This window comes from Oncorhynchus gorbuscha, linkage group LG15 (genome assembly GCF_021184085.1).
Source record: "Oncorhynchus gorbuscha isolate QuinsamMale2020 ecotype Even-year linkage group LG15, OgorEven_v1.0, whole genome shotgun sequence".
Lineage (NCBI taxonomy): Eukaryota > Metazoa > Chordata > Actinopteri > Salmoniformes > Salmonidae > Oncorhynchus > Oncorhynchus gorbuscha.
The window spans coordinates 72,328,412-72,354,240 of record NC_060187.1 but is presented as its reverse complement, the minus strand read 5'-3'; positions in this window follow the sequence as shown (position 1 = coordinate 72,354,240).

The following is a 25,829-nucleotide window of genomic DNA, read 5'->3' as shown; positions in this document are numbered from 1 at the left end:
CCCTCCTGACTGGTGATGAAGGGTGGTGATGTGGCTTTCTGGAGGACTCAGACCATCATCTCACCAGCCCCACTCTGGCCATACGACTGGGCTACACAGCCGACACAGGAACACCACCAGGTACACCATCATCCGCCACCACCAAACTGACACAGATGGTCCAAAGTCATCTCTGTTTTTCACCATGTTTAGATAGCTACATCCAGTAGGACCCGACGGACAGGCTGTCCAGTCTGGTCTCACCTGCTAGTGCCGTCTATGGACTCCTCCTCTCCCTAGTTCCTCCCTGGTGTCACTGTCCGCTCCAGGGGGCAGGAGCTCAACGGTCAACAGAGTCCAGAGAATCATGGAGGGACACTTACACCAGGAAATGATGTGATCAGGACAAATAGAATATTGATTTTAGGGGTAGGTCAGTTTCAATACTGTATGAATAGAAAATGGTGTCATAAAAGCAGGAAACGATTCATCAGGATAAATCACATGCCTGTGAAACAGGGGTACTGTTAGAGGAACCAGAAACACTGTATATACAGTACATACTGTGTACACAACACACACGTGTTGTCACGATACAAGGTTTAGTATCACAATACTCGATACCATCACAAGAGTGTCACGAGAATTTTCAATCCCAATGATAATAACTAACAATCAATAAACTTTGACCAATCCCAGAGGTTTGTAAGACCCTGGGTTTAATACTAATTAGGCAAAGACTCAGCTTATGCTAAAGGTTTGTACATTTTATTCACAAGAACGTTTTGAAGTCCATAATACAAAGACATCCATTTAAAACTTGCTCCCTACTTACTCACATACTTCCACACAAACAGTAGATATCCTACGCACATACATACACACGAACAGTAGGTGAGTTCCTACCACTGTTTATCACTACCAAGCCGACAGTTCCATTCCCCCGAGATTAGAAGAACCTGGAAAAGGACTCCCTGTCCTATCATATGTTTCTCAGAGTTCTAGCCAAACACAGTTGAATTATTCTCTGTATTTTCTTAGACACACACACACACACACACACACACACACACACATGCACACGCACGCATGCACGCACGCACACACGCACACACGCACATATGCACACACACACCTCTACCAAACCTTGTTGGAATTAAAGTTTAGTACTTTAATCATTCATTATACATGCTGCATAAACTAATAATCACTAATTAGTTACGTTTCAGGGTGGGATTATTTAATCATTACCTTTAAGCATATAATTCCCTTATCAGATAGTCAATACCAAAATGATATGACAGCAAAAAATGAAGGTGTATTCGTGACTGGCTTATTAGCCAGTCACAGAAAACTGAACTGGATAAGCAATAAGATGAAGCAAAAGACTGTGTGCCTGTATTGAGTTATTGAGCTTGTTTGGGCTGATTTCATGGGGCTACAGATGAAAAACAATCAGTTTCCCTTCCATTTGAGATTTATTTTATTGTACTGATCAACATTTGCATTTCTTTTAGAAAAATGTGGGCTGTCTCTTATGGCTGGGGGCAGTATTGAGTAGCTTGGATGAATAAGGTGCCCAGAGGTGCCCAGAGTAAACTGCCTGCTACTCAGTCCCAGATGCTAAGATATGCATATTATTAATATAGTTGGATAGAAAACACTCTGACGTTTCTAAAACTGTTTGAATGATGTGTGTGAGTATAACAGAACTCACATGGCAGGCAAAAACCTGATAAAAACATTCAACCAGGAAGTGGAAATCTGAGGTTTGTAGGTTTTCAACTCATTGCCTATTGAAGATACAGTGGGATATTGGTAACATTGCACTTTCTAAGGCTTCCACTAGATGTCAACAGTCCTTAGAACCTTGTTTGATACTTCTACTGTGAAGTGGGGGCGAATAAGAGGGGAATGAATCAGAGGTCTGACAGAGATCCACGAGCTGGCCACGCTCGTTCACGTGAGAGCGAGCTCTGTTCCATTGCATTTCTACAGACAAAGGAGTTCTCCGGTTGGAACATTATTGAAAATGTCTGTTAAAAACATCCTGAAGATTGATTCTATATATCGTTTGACATGTTTCTACGGACTGTAACAGAACTTTTTGACTTTTTATCTGCTCCTAGTGATCGCGCGTCATGAATTTGTATTTGTGAACTGAACGTGCTAACAAAAGAAGGTATTTGGACATAAATGACGGACATTATTGAACAAAACAAACATTTGTTGTGGAACTGGGATTCCTGGGAGTGCATTCTGATGAAGATCATCAATGGTAAGTGAATATTTATAACGCTATTTCTCACTTCTGTTGACTACACAACATGGCGGATATCTGTTTGGGTTGTTTCTGACATGGAGGTTGCATTAAGGAGAAGTGTATCTATAATTCCGTGCAAAATAGTTGTATCTTTTATTAATGTTAATTATGAGTATTTCTGTAAATTGATGTGGCTCTCTGCAAAATCAAATAAATATATATGAACTTTATCGAACAAAACATACATGTATTGTGTAACATGAACACCTATGAGTGTCATCTGATGAAGATCATCAAAGGTTAGTGATTCATTTTATCTATATTTCTGTTTTTTGTGACTCCTCTCTTTGGCTGGAAAAATGGCTGTGATTTGGCTCTGACCTAACATAATCGTTTGGTTTGCTTTTGCTGTAAAGCTTTTTTAAAATCGGACACTGTGGTGGGATTAACAAGAAGTGTATCTTTAAAATGGTGTAAAATTCTTGTATGTTTGAGGAATTTTAATTATGGGATTTCTGTTGACTTGAATTTGGCGCCCTGCACTTTCACTAGCTGCTGTCATATCGATCCCGTTAGCAGGATCTCAGCCCAAAGAGGTAAGATCCATGTCTCTCACACACAGTTTGAGGCTCTATGGAACGGCATTTGTGTCTTTGCGTGTCAAAAAATTGGTCGTGTATATTTCGACATGCAAAGACCCAATGGGCTTTCCATAAGGCTCGAGAAAAAAGGATCTTGACCGAGAGAGACGTGAGGTGGGAGAGACGACGTGAATGAATAACGTTTTTGGGGAGAACAAGCTTTGAAACCAGCAATATCTTCATATCACAAACAAGGCATTAGGGTAGTGAATTGATGTTAGCTTCAGCTGTAAGCTAGCAAGGCAAGTTAGCCTACAAACGGTACCTTCTTGCATTGTAAAGTGTTCTAGCCTGTAATAGACATTGTTTTGCTAACAGTAATTAACCGTTAAATAATGCAACAAAGCATGTGAATATTAAATGTTAACTTCTGTGCAGCGATTCCTCAGGACAGGCTAGCAATGAATAAGAGGAGCAGGCAAAGTGCTCTCACTCTACAAGGGAACATCGGCTGTGCTGATTGAAAGAGGATCAAGTCTGTATCTATCAGTAGATGACGTGACACACATTTGACAGAAGTACCGATAGTAACAAGAATTCTAGTACTGCAATGCTTTTCTATGTTCTAGTGTCGAAAGACTACCGAAGTTTCGTATATCGTGCAGCACTAACACAAACACTAAAGACCTCTCAATCCCCCTTTCCCCAAAACACATGAAAATATTGTACAATATTGTGCCTTCCTGTATTATACTTATTCTAAAATGTTAATTCTACTCTACTAAGTAATTTACTTTAGGTTTGTATTCTTCCATTTTATTATTGTTGTTGCATTGTCGAGAAGGTAACTGCAAGTAAACATAGGGCTAATAAAACTTGGGCTAACATAGGGCTAATAAAACTTGGGCTAACATAGGGCTAATAAAACTTGGGCTAACATAGGGCTAATAAAACTTGGGCTAACATAGGGCTAATAAAACTTGAAAACACATACTCGTGCTGAATTAAAAACCCACTCTGACCCAGAAAAGAAAAATGGAAATTGGTTTGTAATACCTTTGGTGAGCATGGCAGGCCTTTTAGGCTTCTGAAAGAAAGAGAGAGAACATAACGAGATGAGCAAAACAAAAGAGCCATGCAGTCAGTCGCCCACCACATATTCAGCCAATCACAGACAAGACTTGGCACACTCTACCTCTTGAGAGAGCTGGGATAACTGCTGAATGCCTTATTGCCTCTATAAACTGTGGCTTTTTTTTTAACCCAGATTGATTAGCACGTGAGCAGCACGAACAACTCCTGCTTACAAAACATAATTTGGCAATTCTACATGATGCAATTACAATCAACTGTCGGTTTAAACCTCTGGTTCTAATCACTTCCTTACAAAGCATTATTAGAACTAAATAACTATATTTTCAAACCAGACTGGCATAAAACCTAGTCTCACCCAATTTCTCAGCTCCTCAATGACCTCATCTTCGAAGTGCTCATCCTCGCTGTAGTGGTTGGAGGCTGCAGCAGGCACAGACAGAATGACAGATTCTGTCATGTTTTGTCTTATATTGTCTTGTCATTTTGCTTTTCCTTCTGTTCGTTTTCCCCCTGCTGGTCTTTTTAGGTTCGTTCCCTTTTTTCTCTCTCCCTCCCTCTCTCTCTTCTCTCTATCGTTCCGTTCCTGCTCCCAGCTGTTCCTATTCCCCTAATCAATAATTTAGTCTTTCCACTCCTGTTCCCTATCTTTTCCCCTGATTAGAGTCCCTATTTCTCCCCTTGTTTTCCGTTTCTGTCCTGTCGGATCCTTGTATATTGTTCACCGTGCTGTGTCTTTGTATCGCCCTGTCGTGTCGTGTTTCCCTCAGATGCTGCGTGGTGAGCAGGTGTCTGAGTCTGCTACGGTCAAGTGCCTTCCCGAGGCAACCTACAGTTTATGATCGAGTCTCCAGTCTGTTCTCGTCATTACGAGTGGAATTGTTTTTTATGCTTTATTTACCGCTCCGATTTGTCTAGGAGTATTGCATATTTCCTTTACTGGATTAAAGACTCTGTTTTCGCCAAGTCGCTTTTGGGTCCTCATTCACCTGCATAACAGAAGGATCCGACCACAGAATGGACCCAGCGACTACAGACGCTCGTAACACTGCCGTCGAGATCCAAGGAGCCATGCTCGGCAGACACAAGCAGGAATTGTCTGCTGCTCGTCATGCCGTGGAGAACCTGGCCGCTCAGGTTTCCGACCTCTCTGGACAGTTCCAGAGTCTTCGTCTCGTGCCACCTGTTACTTCCTGGTCTGCCGAGCCTCCGGAACCTAGGGTTAATAACCCACCTTGTTACTCCGGGCAGCCCACGGAGTGCCGCTCCTTTCTCACCCAGTGTGATATTGTGTTCTCTCTCCAACCCAACACATACTCTAGAGAGAGAGCTCGGGTTGCTTACGTCATATCACTCCTTACTGGCCGGGCTCGAGAGTGGGGCACAGCTATCTGGGAGGCAAGGGCTGATTGTTCTAACAATTACCAGAACTTTAAAGAGGAGATGATTCGGGTTTTTGACCGTTCAGTTTTTGGTAGGGAGGCTTCTAGGGCCCTGGCTTCCCTATGCCAAGGTGATCGATCCATAACGGATTACTCTATAGAGTTTCGCACTCTTGCTGCCTCTAGTGACTGGAACGAGCCGGCGCTGCTCGCTCGTTTTCTGGAGGGACTCCACGCAGTGGTTAAAGATGAGATTCTCTCCCGGGAGGTTCCTTCCAGTGTGGACTCTTTGATTGCTCTCGCCATCCGCATAGAACGACGGGTAGATCTTCGTCACCAAGGTCGTGGAAGAGAGCTCGCGTCAACGGTGTTTCCCTGCTCCGCATCGCAACCATCTCCCTCCTCTGGCTCAGAGACTGAGCCCATGCAGCTGGGAGGTATTCGCATCTCGACTAAGGAGAGGGAACGGAGGATCACCAACCGCCTGTGCCTCTATTGCGGACTTGCTGGACATTTTGTCAATTCATGTCCAGTAAAAGCCAGAGCTCATCAGTAAGCGGAGGGCTACTGGTGAGCGCTACTACTCAGGTCTCTCCATCTAGATCCTGTACTACTATGTCGGTCCATCTACGCTGGACCGGTTCGGGTGCTACATGCAGTGCCTTGATAGACTCTGGGGCTGAGGGTTGTTTCATGGATGAAGCATGGGCTCGGAAACATGACATTCCTTTCAGACAGTTAGACAAGCCTACGCCCATGTTCGCCTAGATGGTAGTCATCTTCCCAGTATCAGATTTGAGACACTACCTTTAACCCTCACAGTATCTGGTAACCACAGTGAGACTATTTCTTTTTTGATTTTTCGTTCACCTTTTACACCTGTTGTTTTGGGTCATCCCTGGCTAGTATGTCATAATCCTTCTATTAATTGGTCTAGTAATTCTATCCTATCCTGGAACTTTTCTTGTCATGTGAAGTGTTTAATGTCTGCCATCCCTCCCGTTTCTTCTGTCCCCACTTCTCAGGAGGAACCTGGCGATTTGACAGGAGTGCCGGAGGAATATCATGATCTGCGCACGGTCTTCAGTCGGTCCCGAGCCAACTCCCTTCCTCCTCACCGGTCGTATGATTGTAGTATTGATCTCCTTCCGGGGACCACTCCTCCTCGGGGTAGACTATACTCTCTGTCAGCTCCCGAACGTAAGGCTCTCGAGGATTATTTGTCTGTGTCTCTTGACGCCGGTACCATAGTGCCTTCTTCCTCTCCGGCCGGGGCGGGGTTTTTTTTTTGTTAAGAAAAAGGACGGTACTCTGCGCCCCTGCGTGGATTATCGAGGGCTGAATGACATAACGGTTAAGAATCGTTATCCGCTTCCCCTTATGTCATCAGCCTTCGAGATTCTGCAGGGAGCCAGGTGCTTTACTAAGTTGGACCTTCGTAACGCTTACCATCTCGTGCGCATCAGAGAGGGGGACGAGTGGAAAACGGCGTTTAACACTCCGTTAGGGCATTTTGAGTACCGGGTTCTGCCGTTTGGTCTCGCCAATGCGCCAGCTGTTTTTCAGGCATTAGTTAATGATGTTCTGAGAGACATGCTGAACATCTTTGTTTTTGTCTACCTTGACGATATCCTGATTTTTTCACCGTCACTCGAGATTCATGTTCAGCACGTTCGACGTGTTCTCCAGCGCCTTTTAGAGATTGTCTCTACGTGAAGGCTGAGAAGTGCTCTTTTCATGTCTCCTCCGTTACTTTTCTCGGTTCCGTTATTTCCGCTGAAGGCATTCAGATGGATTCCGCTAAGGTCCAAGCTGTCAGTGAGTGGCCCGTTCCAAGGTCACGTGTCGAGTTGCAGCGCTTTCTAGGTTTCGCTAATTTCTATCGGCGTTTCATTCGTAATTTCGGTCAAGTTGCTGCCCCTCTCACAGCTCTTACTTCTGTCAAGACGTGTTTTAAGTGGTCCGATTCCGCCCAGGGAGCTTTTGATCTTCTAAAAGAACGTTTTACGTCCGCTCCTATCCTCGTTACTCCTGACGTCACTAGACAATTCATTGTCGAGGTTGACGCTTCAGAGGTAGGCGTGGGAGCCATTCTATCCCAGCGCTTCCAGTCTGACGATAAGGTTCATCCTTGCGCTTATTTTCTCATCGCCTGTCGCCATCTGAACGCAACTATGATGTGGGTAACCGCGAACTGCTCGCCATCCGCTTAGCCCTAGGCGAATGGCGACAGTGGTTGGAGGGGTGACCGTTCCTTTTGTCGTTTGGACAGACCATAAGAACCTTGAGTACATCCGTTCTGCCAAACGACTTAATGCTCGTCAAGCTCGTTGGGCGTTGTTTTTGCTCGTTTCGAGTTTGTGATTTCTTACCGTCCGGGTAGCAAGAACACCAAGCCTGATGCCTTATCCCGTCTTTTTAGTTCTTCTGTGGCTTCTACTGATCCCGAGGGGATTCTTCCTTATGGGCGTGTTGTCGGGTTGACAGTCTGGGGAATTGAAAGACAGGTTAAGCAAGCACTCACGCACACTGCGTCGCCGCGCTTGTCCTAGTAACCTTCTTTTCGTTCCTGTTTCTACTCGTCTGGCTGTTCTTCAGTGGGCTCACTCTGCCAAGTTAGCTGGTCATCCCGGCGTTCGAGGCACTCTTGCTTCTATTCGCCAGCGCTTTTGGTGGCCAACTCAGGAGCGTGACACGCGCCGTTTCGTGGCTGCTTGTTCGGACTGCGCGCAGACGAAGTCAGGTAACTCTCCTCCTGCCGGTCGTCTCAGACCGCTTCCCATTCCTTCTCGAACATGGTCTCACATCGCCCTAGACTTCATTACCGGTCTGCCTTTGTCTGCGGGGAAGACTGTGATTCTTACGGTTGTCGATAGGTTCTCTAAGGCGGCACATTTCATTCCCCTCGCTAAACTTCCTTCCGCTAAGGAGACGGCACAAATCATCATCGAGAATGTGTTCAGAATTCATGGCCTCCCGTTAGACGCCGTTTCAGACAGAGGCCCGCAATTCACGTCACAGTTTTGGAGGGAGTTCTGTCGTTTGATTGGTGCGTCCGTCAGTCTCTCTTCCGGGTTTCATCCCCAGTCTAACGGTCAAGCAGAGAGGGCCAATCAGACGATTGGTCGCATACTACGCAGCCTTTCTTTCAGAAACCCTGCGTCTTGGGCAGAACAGCTCCCCTGGGCAGAATATGCTCACAACTCGCTTCCTTCGTCTGCTACCGGGTTATCTCCGTTTCAGAGTAGTCTGGGTTACCAGCCTCCTCTGTTCTCATCCCAGCTTGCCGAGTCCAGCGTTCCCTCCGCTCAAGCGTTTGTCCAATGTTGTGAGCGCACCTGGAGGAGGGTGAGGTCTGCACTTTGCCGTTACAGGGCACAGACTGTGAGAGCCGCCAATAAACGTAGGATTAAGAGTCCAAGGTATTGTTGCGGCCAGAGAGTGTGGCTTTCCACTTGCAACCTTCCTCTTACGACAGCTTCTCGTAAGTTGACTCCATGGTTCATTGGTCCGTTCCATGTCTCCCAGGTCGTCAATCCTGTCGCTGTGCGACTGCTTCTTCCGCGACATCTTCGTCGCGTCCATCCTGTCTTCCATGTCTCCTGTGTCAAGCCCTTTCTTCGCACCCCGTTCGTCTTCCCTCCCCCCTCCCGTCCTTGTCGAGAGCGCACCTATTTACAAGGTACGTAGGATCATGGACATGCGTTCTCGGGGACGGGGTCACCAATACTTAGTGGATTGGGAGGGTTACGGTCCTGAGGAGAGGAGTTGGGTTCCGTCTCGGGACGTGCTGGACCGTTCACTGATTGATGATTTCCTCCGTTGCCGCCAGGATTCCTCCTCGAGTGCGCCAGGAGGCGCTCGGTGAGTGGGGGGGTACTGTCATGTTTTGTCTTATATTGTCTTGTCATTTTGCTTTTCCTTCTGTTCATTTTCCCCCTGCTGGTCTTTTTAGGTTCGTTCACTTTTTTCTCTCTCCCTCCCTCTCTCTCTTCTCTCTATCGTTCCGTTCCTGCTCCCAGCTGTTCCTATTCCCCTAATCAATCATTTAGTCTTTCCACTCCTGTTCCCTATCTTTTCCCCTGATTAGAATCCCTATTTCTCCCCTTGTTTTCCGTTTCTGTCCTGTCGGATCCTTGTATATTGTTCACCGTGCTGTGTCTTTGTATCGCCCTGTCGTGTCGTGTTTCCCTCAGATGCTGCGTGGTGAGCAGGTGTCTGAGTCTGCTATGGTCAAGTGCCTTCCCGAGGCAACCTACAGTTTATGATCGAGTCTCCAGTCTGTTCTCGTCATTACGAGTGGAATTGTTTTTTATGCTTTATTTACCGCTCCGATTTGTCTAGGAGTATTGCATATTTCCTTTACTGGATTAAAGACTCTGTTTTCGCCAAGTCGCTTTTGGGTCCTCATTCACCTGCATAACAGATTCACTGATGAGCTACAATCATACAGATGAGGTATGTGCAAGTACTTGTCTAACAGAGTGCCACTGTAAATTACAACAGACATGGGTTCAAATAGGATTTGTTTCCTTTTAAATACCTTAATGGCAATTGATTGAGCTTTCAGGTTGGTTCAGTTGCAACAGGCATCGTCAACTAATGTGCAAACCACTCCCAACTTCAAAGTATTTGAAAGAAAACAAAACCTATTGAACCAAGCATGGTCTGGAGTTGTGTGAGCATAGACATCCTATTAAATGATATTATAATTCCTAATTCTATAATTTCACCATCTGCCCTACCTGGGGAGAGTCTGTCAGACTCCATAGCTTTCTCCTCCTCTCTCTGATCGACACCCGCCACAGCCGCCTCTGCTTTCCTGGAGAAGTGTCATTCACAGATCACACGCTGGGAGTGATAGTAATGACCTTACCCAGCCACTGTCTGCAACACTGAGGGTCTCCTTGGGACAACCCCAGCAGTGGCTTCAAAAGGCAGCTACAACTAGGCCTGGGGTGACTCGAAGTGTCATGCTACGGAATGAAGATGCCCCTAGTTACAGATCTAGGATCAGCTTGTCTTCACAAAGTTCTTACCTTAACCACTCGAAAGTGGAAACGCAAAACCGACCTGAGACCATTGTGTAGAGACAACATCCCCCTGAGCTCCGCAGAGTGTCATAGATACCTGAGGGTGGTAGCTGTGGTGGAGGTGCTGGTGGAATCCAGATCTTTGTTGAGTATGGAGTAGTCTATGGTGGAGGACACACCTCCCTCCAGGTGGGCAAAGAAGCGGGCCTTCTCCTCTTCCTCCTCCAGGCTGTCCATGCCCAGACCAAGACCCACTGCAGCGTTCTGACCTGGTCCGGACGCCATCACAGAGTCTGGGTAGACACAATCACAGACAGACATGTTTCAACCATTGCTATTTTCAAAGAGTTTAAAGTAAAATAGTTTAAATCTGCTGCTTTCATGTCACTACCCTGATGTCAGGTTAGCAATGGATTGAGCTAGATCTGGTGACATCATATAGAGTATCTATCCATCTCACCAGGGCAGCCACCCTCAGGCTCCAGACTGTCTCTGCTGAAGATGACAGGCTCTGCCCCCTCCTCCTCCTCCTCTGAACCCCCCTCGACTCCCTGATGCTGCAGCTCCTCTTCCCCCTCCTGGATGGGCTGGGATCTTCTCAGAGACTTACGGAACATCTTCTCAGATCTCAGCAATCCCGGAGAAAAAATATTGGACTGTTCAATTCAGGTAATTACAGGAAACAAAAATTGCTCTTGCTTCAGGCTACTTCTTGAATCGAAAGAGGACCTGTGGTTGTTGTATAGGCTTTACTGTGGTCAGACAGCTCAGCACAGGACTTGATGTAATGAGATTTTTTTTTAAAGAGCTAAAAAGGAGTCCATCCATGCGGACACCAAGCTGTCAATATTCCTTACCGTGTTTGAAACCCCACTATGGTAATGAAGCTCATTAGCTCTGTGTTTTATCATTCACATGAGATTGACTTCCTGGGGTATACAGACCTGCAGAGCCCCTCAAAGGCCATGCAGTCCATTTAAGAGGGGAACAGCACACACAGAAGAGAGAAGACAGAGCAGTAGAGCTAACATTGATCTCAGCTCCACTACCACTTGCTGTCAGTCTACTGGAGGGAGGGTACTGTAGAAAAGATCCATATCCTCATAAATATTCAAATGGTCTTTGCAATACGAATAGCTGTCAAGATAAAAAGGCAGATTTTTTTTTATACCTAAGTTAGTCTCACCATGACAAAACAGGCCTAATTTTTCCATTTCAGCACTGAATGATCATTGTGATATTTACAGAATGGGAAATGGTCACAGTAAAAACAAAACAAGATCTATCAGCCTCTCCAGAGTTGGACTAGCAAAGCAGTCATTTTACTAGTGAAAATGTTTTGCCCAAATAAAGTGCTAAAACTAAGGGGATTCATCAGAGAAAATGACTTTACCCCAGGCCTCAGCAGTCCAATCTCTGTACCTTTTGCAGAATATCAGTCTGTCCCTGATGTTTTTCCTGGAGAGAAGTGGCTTCTTTGCTGCACTTCTTGACACCAGGCCATCCTCCAAAAGTCTTCGCCTCCCTGTGCATGCAGATGCACTCACACCTGCCTGCTGCCATTCCTGAGCAAGCTCTGTACTGGTGGGGCCCCGATCCCACAGCTGAATCAACTTTAGGAGACAGTCCTGGCGCTTGCTGGACTTTCTTGGGTGCCCTGAAGCCTTCTTCACAACAATTTAACAGCTCTCCTTGAAGATCTTGATGACCCGATAAATGGTTGTTTTAGGTGCAATCTTACTGGCAGCAATATCCTTGCCTGTGAAACCCTTTTTGTGCAAAGCAATGATGACGGCACGTGTTTCCTTGCAGGTAACCATGATTGACAGAGGAAGAACAATGATTCCAAGCAAAACCTTCATTTTGAAGCTTCCGTTCTGTTATTCAAACTCAATCAGCATGACAGAGTGATCTCCAGCCTTGTCCTCGTCAACACTCACACCTGTGTTAACGAGAGAATCACTGACATGATGTCAGCTGGTCCTTTTGTCGCAGGGCTGAAATGCAGTGGAAATATTTTGGGGGGATTCAGTTCATTTGCATGGCAAAAAGGGACTTTGCAATTAATTGCAATTAAGCTGATCACTCTTCATAACCTTATGGAGTATATGCAAATTGCCATCATAAAAACTGAGGCAGCAGACTTTGTGAAAATTAATATTTGCGTCATTCTCAAAACGTTTGGCTATGACTGTACAGTCTTTCTAGTCTATCAGGTTTGGATCTGTCTGTAGCTACTATCACTATCATTATGCCAGCTTCCACTGTGACAGCTAACCAATGAGCAGCATGAAGTAGGAAGAAAAGAGGGTAGATAAAGATGAGAAGGGAATCATGTTCTGTACACACAAATAAAAGGATCTCAGGGAAAGGGACACCCTCAAAGAGTACATGCATGGTTAGGTGGGCAAAAGGAGAGAACTACTAAATGTGAGCTAGAAATATTTAAGCATTAGCTTGGAGGAAGAGAAGACCTAAGGCAAAAAACAACAACACAAATATAGCAAAGGAGAGGGCAGAGGGCAGGACTAAAACTAATGAGAGAAAGTGAAGGTTGGCAGCATGTCACTGTACTTACGCCAATGATGGGGAGACAATATGCCATTGGGTGGCCCTAAGGAACTAGGGGTTACAGTAGTGATTCCTATACTCTGAGGGGTGCTTTTCATTGGGCTGCTCTCACTCTCATCCTCCTGAGGTTTCACCACAGCCTGCTGCTGGGGCTTTTTGGGTTTAGTGAACATGCGTTTGGCAGCCTCTGCTGGGGACAGGTGGAAGGAAAGAGGAGATGGAAGAGAAAGGAGAGAAGAAGGTGGGGGGCAGACAGCTAGAGAACAAGACTGATATACAAATGCGTCATGAAGAGCCGACTGATGTAAACCAATCAAAGATGAACTCATGAAAGGAGTCAAACCATAATTATCAGGGGAGAAGCAGCAGGGAACAGGTTATGATGGACATGTTATGATGCTGAAATTAAATGCAACAGATGTTCCAGGAATAACAGAGCAGATGAGAAATCAGCACAGAGTCACGGTGTCCCTCTAAAGATATTATAACCTGACAGCATGTCATGAAACACACAAGCACAAAGACACATACACGGAGAATGAACCAAAATGACAAGCGCGCACACACACACACGCACAGAGAGAGAGAGAATCCTAACTAAACTGAAGCACATCAACCTACACATCCCTGGCTTTGCTTACCTCTGCCAGGTGTCTCTTCGCTGTCCTCCTCCTGCCACCACGGCACAGGGGCAGCTGATGTCTTCTTTGGTGGTGGTTTCTGAGAGGCTCTGTCCAGGCTGTCCAGAACACTGGAGCGCTTAGCACTGCCACCCAAATCCACCGAGACATCTGAGACAGACTAAATACAATTCAATGGTGATTAGGTTAAAGTATCCATCTAGCCAGCTGGTTGAGTGAATACATAGTAGTATGGACACAGATGAGGATGGTTATCAGTGTCTTTGGTGTGGATATAAAGAAGGGCAGAGTAATTAGTGAGTAACTTCAGCTATTGCTAGGACAAGCCGTTTTTGGTGGCCTGTCCCCGGCTGGAGCTGTCCCCGGAAATGTCCCCGTTTTTAAAAGTGAGTTAAAAACAGACCGCAAAGTGAAATATTTTACTTGGCAAGAAAGTCCGGGCATCAGAGCCTATGGGTTGACGTCTCAATCGCGTTGTGCTTGTTTAGGCCAACAGAATGGGCTGCTCGCTATAGCAGCTTAATTCACTCTTCTTCTACTAACTACATGCTCGCAATAGTTTTAGAGAAAACTGCTGTGGAAAACTCGGCCAGAAGCTAGCAAGTGTCAAGTGAAACCACAACATCACCACAAACGTCTTTTCAAGCCAGGTAAATTACAATCATTTGAGATACTAGCTAGTGATGTTATAATGTCGCAATTTATTATATAGATAGATGATCTGCTCTATAAGGTTTTAAATAGGTTATGCTAGCTAATATTAGCTATGTAGACTAAGTTAGCTAGCTAGGTTAGCTAGCTACTGTTATGGTAGCTAGGTTAAAAAACGTTCACATGTAAACATGCAGTGGACGGGCTATTTTGAAAATATGATTATATTAAATGAATGCACAATTTATTCAGAGAATATTTTTGTAGAATATAATTTTAATGGTTTGGCATGATAATAAGTAGTGTGAAAATATACTTAGAAATGTTCATTGTGACATTATAACATCATTAGCTAGTATCTCAAACGAGTGTAACTTTCTTTGTTTGTGGTGATGTTATGGATTCACATGACACTTGCTAGCTTCTGGCTGAGTTTTCCACAGCAGTTTTCTCTAAAACTATTGCGAGCAAGTAGTTAGTAGAAAACGGGGACGTCTGGTCATAGCTCCATAAAGTTTCCGCGAACTTGGTTGGCTATTCAGAGACACGATAACCGAACCAATCACCGGATAACGGACCAATCACCTTCATCCTTCTGCTTCTAATTGCTCGTATATCTATTTCCCTTTTAAAATCCGTCCATTCATAATTATTTCAGGTATCAGAAAAGTTATTATTATTTCGCGTGAGAAGGGTATGTCATATTTCCTGTCTGTGTCAATCTCTGAGTGTTTTCCTCCTGGATAGATGAGCAACACTTTCAAACACAGACATTGAAGTTTCAGCCAATAAAGTATTAAAAACCCTGAATTGATGATTCTATGTATTGGCCATTGAGAAGCTTTGAAGCCAACCGGTCGGCCATATTGGCACTCCCTCCATAGCAGGAGACACTCCTCCACAGGAATGAATGGAATTATAGAATATTTCAATTAAATGTGTCAAGGACAAAATTAAATGCATTTAAGTATTTTTGGTGTAGTTGGGACAGTTACATTAAGGAAAATGTGTGTGTGTATATATATATATATATATATATATAATTTCAGGTGACTACCTCATGAAGCTGGTTGAGAGAATGCAAGAGTGTGCAAAGCTGTCATCAAGGCGAAGGGTGGCTACTTTGAAGAATCTCAAATATAAAATATATTTGATTTGTTTAACACTTTTTTGGTTACTACATGATTCCATATGTGTTATTTCATAGTTTTGATGTTTTCACTATTATTCTACATAATAGAAAACAGTACAAATTAAGAAACACCCTTGAATGAGTAGGTTTATCCAAACGTTTGTCTGGTACTGTATATATATATATATATATATATATATATATATATATAGAATATATTTTTATAATCTGTATTTTCTTTATTTGAAGCTTATATATTATAATGTAAAAGTACGCTTAAGGTGTCTATAATAGAATACACATGACAAGAACGACTGTAGACATTAATACATGCATTTCTATAGCTTCCCAAGTAACACAATTCAATATTTATTTGATTTATTTAACCTTTATTCTACCAGGAAAAGCCCATTGAGACCCAGGGTCTCTTTTCAAGGGAGACCTGGCCAAGAAGGCAGCAACAATCAATGCATGACAAAATTAAAACATACAAAAATACAATTCCACAACATTATCCAACCTAAAAAAAGCATTTACACTCCTCAGAGTGTCCCATCAATATTTTAAATGCATTCAGTGGCACTAACATATCTAGATGAAGCATGGATTGTAGATTCCATGCGTCTGGTGCACAAGAAGAGAAGGAAATCTTGCCTAACCACCTGGCAGACCGGGTATGTTAACTGCTGTGGTGAAGGAGACCAGACTACAGAGGTGAAGAGAGAGTTTGCCCGAAAGGGTTTTGTAGATGAACAAGGTGCAAATGTACCTTTCTGCGCATATAAAGTGAGGTCCAACCTACCATTTGGTACAATGTGCAATGGTGGGTGAGTGACTTGGCATTTGTAATAAAGCACAAGGATGCATGATAAACAGAGTCCAGTCTCTGTAAGACAGAGGAGGCTGCGTGCATATACAACAAGTCACCATAATCAATTACAGAGAGAAAAGTGGCCTGAACAAGCTTCTTTCTAGCCATACGCGGGAAGCAAGCTTTATTACGAAAATAAAACCCAATTTCAATTTAAGCTTTGTCACAAGATTATCCACTTGAACTTTAAAGGACAACTTGTCATCCAACTCAAGTTGAAAATGTGAGCCACAGGTTTAGTAATAATACCAGCTGCTACCTTTAAGAGGATAGGAGTCCAGGTTGTCTGGACCTGCAGACTTTTTATTGTCTATTGCCTTTAGTGCTTTATAGACCTCAGCATAAGAAACAGGATCAAAGTTAAAATGGTTCACGAGGGCCTATATCATAGTTGACTGTAACAGAGCTTACATTAGAGGCCTGGGCCCAACCATTATCAAAGACTGAACCAGCAGATATGAAGTGCTTGTTAACTTTGGGCTAGGCGTGCCGCTAGCGCCCCACCTCGACAACATCCTATGAAATTGCAGAGCGCGAAATTCAAAATTCATAATATTAAACATTCATGAAAATACAAATGTTTTACATCGTTTAAAAGCTTAACTTCTTGTTAATCCAGCCGCATTGTCAGATTTCAACAAGGCTTTACGGCGAAAGCATACCATGTGATTATCTGAGGACAGCGCCCCACTACAAAAGCATTACAAACATTTTCCAAACAAGCAGAGGCGTCACGAAAGTCAGAAATAGCAATAAAATAAATCCCTTACCTTTGAAATCTTCCTTTTTTTGCAATCCCAAGGGTCCCAGCTATATAACCAATGGTAGTTTTGTTCGATAAAGTCCTTCTTTATATCCCCAAAAAGTAAGTTTAGTTGGCGCGCTTGATTCAGTAATCCACCAGTTTCCTTCGTTCAAAATGCATACAAATGAATCCCAAAAGTTACCAATAAACTTAGTCCAAACAACATTTCTAATCAATCCTCAGGTACCCTAATATGTAAATTATCGATACAATTTAAGAAGGACAATAGTATGCTCATCACCGGAGATAAATAACGAATTGAGCACCCTCATTCACGCGCGACTCAATACTACAGCCAAAATAAGAGTCACCTAGAACAACTACAAATTCTAGCTTATTTTTTCAAAAAACAAGCCTGAAACTCTTTCTAAAGACTGTTGACATCTACTGGAAGCCCTGGGAACTGCAGTCTGGGAGGTATTCCATTGATTTTCCCATAGACAGCCATTTGAATGAGTGGTGAGCTAAAAAAACGCCAATCTGGATGGATTCTCCTCTGTTTTTTGCCTGCCATATCAGTTCTGTTATACTCACAGACATTATTTTAACAATTTTGGAAACTTTAGAGTGTTTTCCATCCAATACTACCAATACTATTATATGCATATCCTAGCTTCTGGGCCTGAGTAACAGGCAGTTTACTTTGGACACCTCAGTCATCCAAACTTCCGAGTACTGCCCCCTATCCCTAAGAAGTTTTAAAAACCCCTACAATATTGGCTGTATCCTTCACGTCATTACAGTGCCGTGCGAAAGTATTCGGCCCCCTTGAACTTTGCGACCTTTTACCACATTTCAGGCTTCAAACATAAAGATATAAAACTGTATTTTTTGTGAAGAATCAACAACAAGTGGGACACAATCATGAAGTGGAACGACATTTATTGGATATTTCAAACTTTTTTAACAAATCAAAAACTGAAAAATTGGACGTGCAAAATTTTTCAAGCCCCTTTACTTTCAGTGCAGCAAACTCTCTCCAGAAGTTCAGTGAGGATCTCTGAATGATCCAATGTTGACCTAAATGACTAATGATGACAAATACAATCCACCTGTGTGTAATCAAGTCTCCGATAAATGCACCTGCACTGTAATAGTCTCAGAGGTCCGTTAAAAGGCAGAGGGATCATGAAGAACAAGGTTCACACCAGGCAGGTCAGATACTGTTTTGAAGAAGTTTAAAGCCGGATTTGGATACAAAAAGATTTCCCAAGCTTTAAACATCCCAAAGCACTGTGCAAGCGATAATATTGAAATGGAAGGAGTATCAGACCACTGCAAATCTACCAAGACCTGGTCGTCCCTCTAAACTTTCAGCTCATACAAGGAGAAGACTGATCAGAGATGCAGCCAAGAGGCCCATGATCACTCTGGATGAACTGCAGAGATCTACAGCTGAGGTGGGACACTCTGTCCATAGGACAACAATCAGTCTGCACAAATCTGGCCTTTATGGAAGAGTGGCAAGAAGAAAGCCATTTCTTAAAGGTGTCCATAAAAAGTGTCGTTTAAAGATTGCCACAAGCCACCTGGGAGACAAGAAGAAGGTGCTCTGGTCAGATGAAACCAAAATGGAACTTTATGGCAACAATGCAAAACGTTATGTTAGGTGTAAAAGCAACACAGCTCATCACCCTGAACCAACCATCCCCACTGTCAAACATGGTGGTGGCAGCATCATGGTTTGGGCCTGCTTTTATTCAGCAGGGACAGGGAAGATGGTTAAAATTGATGGGAAGATGGATGGAGCCAAATACAGGACCATTCTGGAAGAAAACTTGATGGAGTCTGCAAAAGACCTGAGACTGGGACGGAGATTTGTCTTCCATCAAGACAATGATCCAAAACATAAAGCAAAATCTACAATGGAATGGTTCAAAAATAAACATATCCAGGTGTTAGAATGGCCAAGTCAAAGTCCAGACCTGAATACAATCGAGAATCTGTGGAAAGAACTGAAAACTGCTGTTCACAAACAAATGCTCTCCATCCAACCTCACTGAGCTCGAGCTGTTTTGCAAGGAGGAATGGGAAAAAATTTCAGTCTCTCGATGTTCAAAACTGATAGAGACATACCCCAAGCAACTTACAGCTGTAATCGCAGCAAAAGGTGATGCAACAAAGTATTAACTTAAGGGGGCTGAATAATTTTGCACTCCCAATTTTTCAGTTTTTGATTTGTTAAAAAAGTTTGAAATATCCAATAAATGTCGTTCCACTTCATGATTGTGTCCCACTTGTTGTTGATTCTTCACAAAAAAATACAGTTTTATATCTTTATGTTTGAAGCCTGAAATGTGGCAAAAGGTCGCAAAGTTCAAGGGGGCCGAATACTTTCGCAAGGCACTGTAGAATCCATCATTAAATGGTCAGGAAGGCCAGAGGATACATTACAACCTGACACAGATTTGATTAGCTTCCAGAACTTGGTAGGGTTGTTTAGGTTCTCTGTGACAGCTTTTAAGTAGTAATCTGATTTGGACTTCCTGATCAAACCTGTGCATTTGCTTTCTTTGCTCTCTGAAGGAGGCTCAGTCAACAGGAGCATTTGTATGTCTAGCTTGAGCCCAAGAGATATTGCTCTTTCTAATCAATTCTGCCAAGTTATCTGAAAAACAGGGATTGGCCCTTCCACTGATTCTAAATTTCGATCACAAAATTTCGATCACAAATTTAATAAAAAACAGTCCCAGGCAGTGTAAAAATCAGGAATCAGACTTACTTTGTCACTATTATGGTACAGATTATGTAAGATCGCTTGTTCATCAAATAGTCTAAAATGTATTTTAAATATAACGGGGTTTGGCGTTGGTCATTTTTGTATATCTAACACAAGCTATTGCACAGTGATCACTGACATCATTACAGAATATACCAGTCCATGTGTATTTGTGAGGGGTCTTTGTTAGAATAAGGTATAATAGCGCTGATTTGTTAGGTGCTCTGGGATTCGGTCTTGTAGTCGAATTAATTAATTGAGCGAGATTCAGTTGAGGAGATTCAGTTGAGGAGCATAAACTGTTGATGACTGAGGAGGAGTGCCAAGATGGCTGTCCGGTGGCTTCAATACAGCACCTCCTGTCAGTTATACACGGTTTATACACATCGTTGGTTAAAACCCACATTGTTGCTGTTTATTTGGTAGGCTAGTCTTTTGGATGCATGGCTATTTTATAGTCTCTGGGCTATTTTAAAATATATATTTTACATCCGGTATGGCTGCAGTAAATTTTGGGCGGCAGTTTGTTTGGTTGCTGCCAATTCTTCCACCTGGTTAAACTCTTTGGGGTGTAGCCCAGCGACTGTCAATGAAACTACTTAACCATTATGCCAAGAGGTCTGAAACCCTTGATGAGATTGCTTGGTGTTGAGTTAAGATTGCATAGTGTTGGGTTAAGATTGATTGGTGTTGGGTTAAGATTGCTTGGTGTTGGGTTAAGATTGCTTGGTGTTGGGTTAAGATTCTTTGGTGTTGGGTTAAGATTGCTTGGTGTTGGGTTAAGATTGCATAGTGTTGGGTTAAGATTGCTTGGTGTTGGGTTAAGATTGCTTGGTGTTGGGTTAAGATTCTTTGGTGTTGGGTTAAGATTGCTTGGTGTTGGGTTAAGATTGCTTGGTGTTGGGTTAAGATTGCTTGGTGTTGGGTTAAGATTGCATAGTGTTGGGTTAAGATTGCTTGGTGTTGGGTTAAGATTGCTTGGTGTTGGGTTAAGATTGCTTGGTGTTGGGTTAAGATTGCTTGGTGTTGGGTTAAGATTGCTTGGTGTTGGGTTAAGATTGCTCGCTACATTATTCCCTCTCTTCAGGAGAGCGTGTCCCCACACTTCTCTATAGAGCTTGCCAGCTTGTAATCCTAAAACCAGGAAATAAGTTACCTCTGTTTTTCCTTCAGCCATCCCTATGTGGAAAATGAAATTGGGAACGAATAGAGTTTTAGAATAAACTGCAAAAATAAGGTCTGAGGTTAACACAGGCTTACGTTTTGTTCTATGAGATAATAGCAGTCGGTTAACATGACCTTTATGAATTATGAATCCTTTATGTGCTTTGTGTTGTTTATCATTACGTACATAAATTCTTCAAAACGTAACATCTTCTAAGCCTGTGTTTACCACAGACCTTATTTTTAGCCTTTATCCCAAAACCCTTCGAAAATGCTATTAATTTTCCCCATAGGCTTTGACCAACGAACCATACCCGCGGGAAGTAGGGGTTGCTGAGGGTGCTGAGGCACCTCCTGAAAAATCAGAAGAATAAAAATAATACAATCATTTTTTAAATATTTTTTTTTATAATTGTTTTTTTTATACCAAAGTTGTGCAATGGGCCATTGCTTGTATTAGCAAACCAATATAGACGCCTGTAGAATGGGCCAAAACCTTTTTACAGCATCTCTGCTTTGGCAAAAAAGGTAGTTGTATAACTAAGAAAAGTATCTTGCAGGACTCAATAGTTTAGAACATTGTACATAGGCCTGGCATCCAGATTTGTACCTGTGGACTTCACATCACCTTGAAGAAAAACAATGCACAATACAGTAATTGAGCATATTGGGACGACAAGTGATTTATGATGATGTGATGAAGTGGTTCAGTTGGTAGAGCATGGCACTTGCAATGTTAGGGTTGTAGGTTCAATTCCCATGGGGGACCAGTATGAAAACCTATAAACATTGATGCACTCATTACTGTAAGTTGCTCTGGATGAGTGTGTGGGAAAGGAACAAATAGACCATTAAGTTCTCACATAGAATGAAGTATTTCAAGAAACTGAAAAACAGATGAACAACAGTTTTTTTCTTTTCCAGAAGTATTATCAGATTAACTGTTTTATACAGATAATTATCAGACTCAAGTTACAAATGCTGGTTAATACTCAAATACATTTAGTTAAAAACAATTCACAAAAGTACTCCACTGGGCCTTTACTAGTCCTGTATTAGCGGACAGATATAGACATTTTCAGAGCAGGCAAATTGCAGCACCCCCACCCACGAACTACTTCCCGCGGCTATGCAACGAACCATTGCAGAGTTAGTGCTTACAAAAAGACACCATTACTCTTTCTCTCCATATCAAGTCTCTCAAGTATACACACCTCTATGATGACCTCACTGGCGCCATCCCACCTCTGACACCAATGTAGTGAACCGGGACTAAAACCCAGGTCCAGCGACTGTCAATGCAACACCTTAACCGTTACACCATGAGGTCCAAACCCATTGACAAGGTTGCTAGGTGTTGGGTTAATTAAGGTCGCTACATTACCCCCTTTCCTTCGGGAGAGCATGTCCCCACACTTCTCTATACCAAGTCTCTCGTCACGTGTACACACCTCTCCAATGGTCTCACTAACAAATTTAGAGGTAGCCCCAACTGGGACTTGAACCCTAGTCCAACAACTGTCAACCAACACCTTAACTATTACAGCAAGAGGTCTGAATCTCTTGATGAGGTTGCTAGGTGTTGGGTTAAGGTCGCTACAACATGAACGGCAAAGAGCATTCATTTAAACAGTGACATCTAAGAATATGTCTGAATCTTTAAGAACAAAAGGTGAAACAGACACTGGCCTAACAATTAACCAAAGCAATGTAAGGCAACTCATCGATACAGTTATGTTGGAGCAACAAATTACTATTCTGGCTATATGACTATTCTGAATTAAATTTGTCCTGAAAACAAGGCACTAACGGATAGAGTTTAACTTCTTTAATCAAATCTCTGGTAGGCTTATTGTAACAGTAAATACATAGGCCTCCCTTGGCATCATAAATGAAAAGTGATGACTAAATTGCAGTCCAGCCTAATTGTCAGTGGGGAAAAAGGCCTACTATGTTTCCAAGTATTTGATCTTAGTTCACTCCATTGGAGGGCAGTGTTGAGCTGTGAATACTTCTCTGTGTGTCCTCCAAAGTTGTGAATCTGTGGGCTGTCACCATGAGAGATCAGTGGTAATCTAATAGACTCCCTTAGAGGTCAGGACAGATCCATTTAAACTCTGTTCTCACCTTCCTCCTCTCCTCACTGTCCTTTCTCTCTCACACACTCTCTCAGTCACACACACTCATACACCCTCATACACATGCACACACACACACACACATCATATTCATCAGCTTTTGTCAAGGATACCAGGTGTTGTGTTTCAGGATGATATGTGTCTTTCTATAGCAAATGCTAACCTTCACGTTCCCTGTTCTAGTTTCAGTGACATTTCCATGCTTAACACACAGGTCTTCTGGGAGCAAGGCAGGACCACCTCCCCTCCCACCACGGTTCACTGACACATACTTCTACTGAGGCAAAGTATTCTCACTGCTCAACCCAATAGAGACAAAGACAATTTCAGACAAAGAAAAGCAGAGCTTAATTTGAGGTGATTTCGTCCCGATTGGATTAAATAACTTTTAATTAAAATTGCGAAGTGCAGCTAGGGCCTTTGAATTGCAAGGTTTTGGGGATGGGGATACTGTCTCTGCATGTAGATGAGATAACTCAGTGCTCAATATGAGAACTTTGAGGAGGAGAGAACTAAAGAGTCTTAGGAGTGGTTTATTTAGTATAATAGAGTTATATAGCGTGTAATCTATATTATTTTTCTCCCTATTAAAGGGACATATTCATTCTTAAGTGACATGGTTGCATGCAAAACGCCCTGTGAAGTTTAAATGACAGATTTACAGGACGGTACTCAAGCTTCAGCACTTGAATCAGGTCATGATATTGCTCTGTGGCTGGAAATATCAAGTGGCCCTGAATGATGAGGCTCACTATAGAAGCTGGGCCCTGAATGATGAGCCTCACTATAGAGGCTGGGCCCTGAATGATAGGCTCACTATAGAGGCTTGGCCCTGAATTATGAGTCTCACTATAGAGGCTGGGCCCTGAATGATGAGGCTCATTATAGAGGCTTGGCCCTGAATGATGTGTCTCACTATAGAGCCTGGGCCCTGAATGATGAGGCTCACTATAGAGGCTGGGCCCTGAATGATGAGGCTCATTATAGAGGCTTGGCCCTGAATGATGAGGCTCACTATAGAGGCTTGGCCCTGAATGATGAGACTCACTATAGAGGCTGGGCCCTGAATGATGAGGCTCACTATAGAGGCTTGGCCCTGAATGATGAGTCTCACTATAGAGCCTGGGCCCTGAATGATGAGTCTCACTATAGAGGCTGGGCCCTGAATGATGAGCCTCACTATAGAGGCTGGGCCCTGAATGATGAGGCTCACTATAGAGGCTGGAACTTGAATGATGAGGCTCACTATAGAGGCTGGGCCCTGAATGATGAGTCTCACTATAGAGGCTGGGCCCTGAATGATGAGGCTCACTATAGAGGCTGGGCCCTGAATGATGAGGCTCACTATAGAGGCCGGGAGTCACATTAGAGATGATATTATGGTAACAATGCAATAACACATGACCTTAGCAACCCCGGAGGCAACCAGAGACGCATGGCATGTCCCTCCCTCTCAGCCCGCTCATCATCCATGCCATCTCTGCTGCATTACAGCCTTGATAAATACTGAGAAGGAGGGGTAAGAAGAGAACAGACCGGAAATTAGGGGAGAGCCAACATGCGAGCGAGTGTGTGACACTCATCACTCTCCCCCTGATCAGTTAAATGAATGTTTAATGCAGAGACATAGACATCTCAAGTGCCATTAGTACGATCGCCGGACCTGTCTGACTATGATAACTGAGTGAGTGATTAGGGGAGGAATGCTGGTTAGCGCGCCACTGAAGCTGCTCTCCTCTCTTCTTGTCTGCCCCGGTTCTGATGTAAATGCGAGGCCAACTCACCGCCCTAATGAAGACACTGTTCTCTCCTGTCACTGGGTGACATTGGGATCTCTCTCTATCTCTGACTCACACTACTAACTGGACAACTGTTTCTACTGCCCTCCCATGCCACCCTGTGCCCCCCACCCATATTCATTCTGATTCATATCCATACATAATCTGTTGATTCTTTAGAGGAGGGGAAGTGGAGGGTGGCATGGGAGGGCAGTAGTGTCTTTTTTGTCATGGAATGTCATGGAATCTAGTTAAATGTAAATGAAGGCAGACATTAAGCCAGCATTTTAGTATCCACATTGTAATGTACATAGAGCTGTAGAGGAATGAGCCTCGTCAGAGTGAGAAGGCTAACGGTCCCTCCAGACGTCACCTCCTTTATCCTCGTTCTAACTGAACGAGCCATGATTGATTAGCTCTCTCTGCCCATCCACTTTGGCAGAGAACACTCAAGCCTGGCAGATTCTCTTCATTATTTTCTCTCTGGGCACACGGCATAATATCTGCCTACTGCTATCACTGTGAAGAAGATGGGTATAGGAAAACACAAAGGACTGGCTTATGATCCAGTGTGATAAATAGATGGAGATCTCCCTCCAGCTTTGTAATGACAGATGGTCAAAACGTAGGAGAGACACCCGGGCCCCACACACCTCCCTACTGTATATCTACAGGGCAGGCGTCCCCTGCCCCTGCAGTTCTCAAACATCTACCCCCAGCTGTTCTATGTATTTGACCTGTTCCACAGCTAGCACTCCTGAAACAAATAGTCAACTAATTATCAAGCCCTTGACTAGGTGAATCAGGTGAGTTAGTTCAGGTTCTCTACAACCCACATATTAATGATGAGAAATCCTCACATTACTCACTCCATCACATCTCCCCATCGCCACACACACAAATATTCTGTGAATTCCTGACATTTTCCTTCAGATAAATCTGTACTAATCTTTACAGTCTATGCTGTCTATCTTGAATCACCCTCATTTGTACATTTTCCACGAAAACTGTCTTTGGAAACTCATCAAA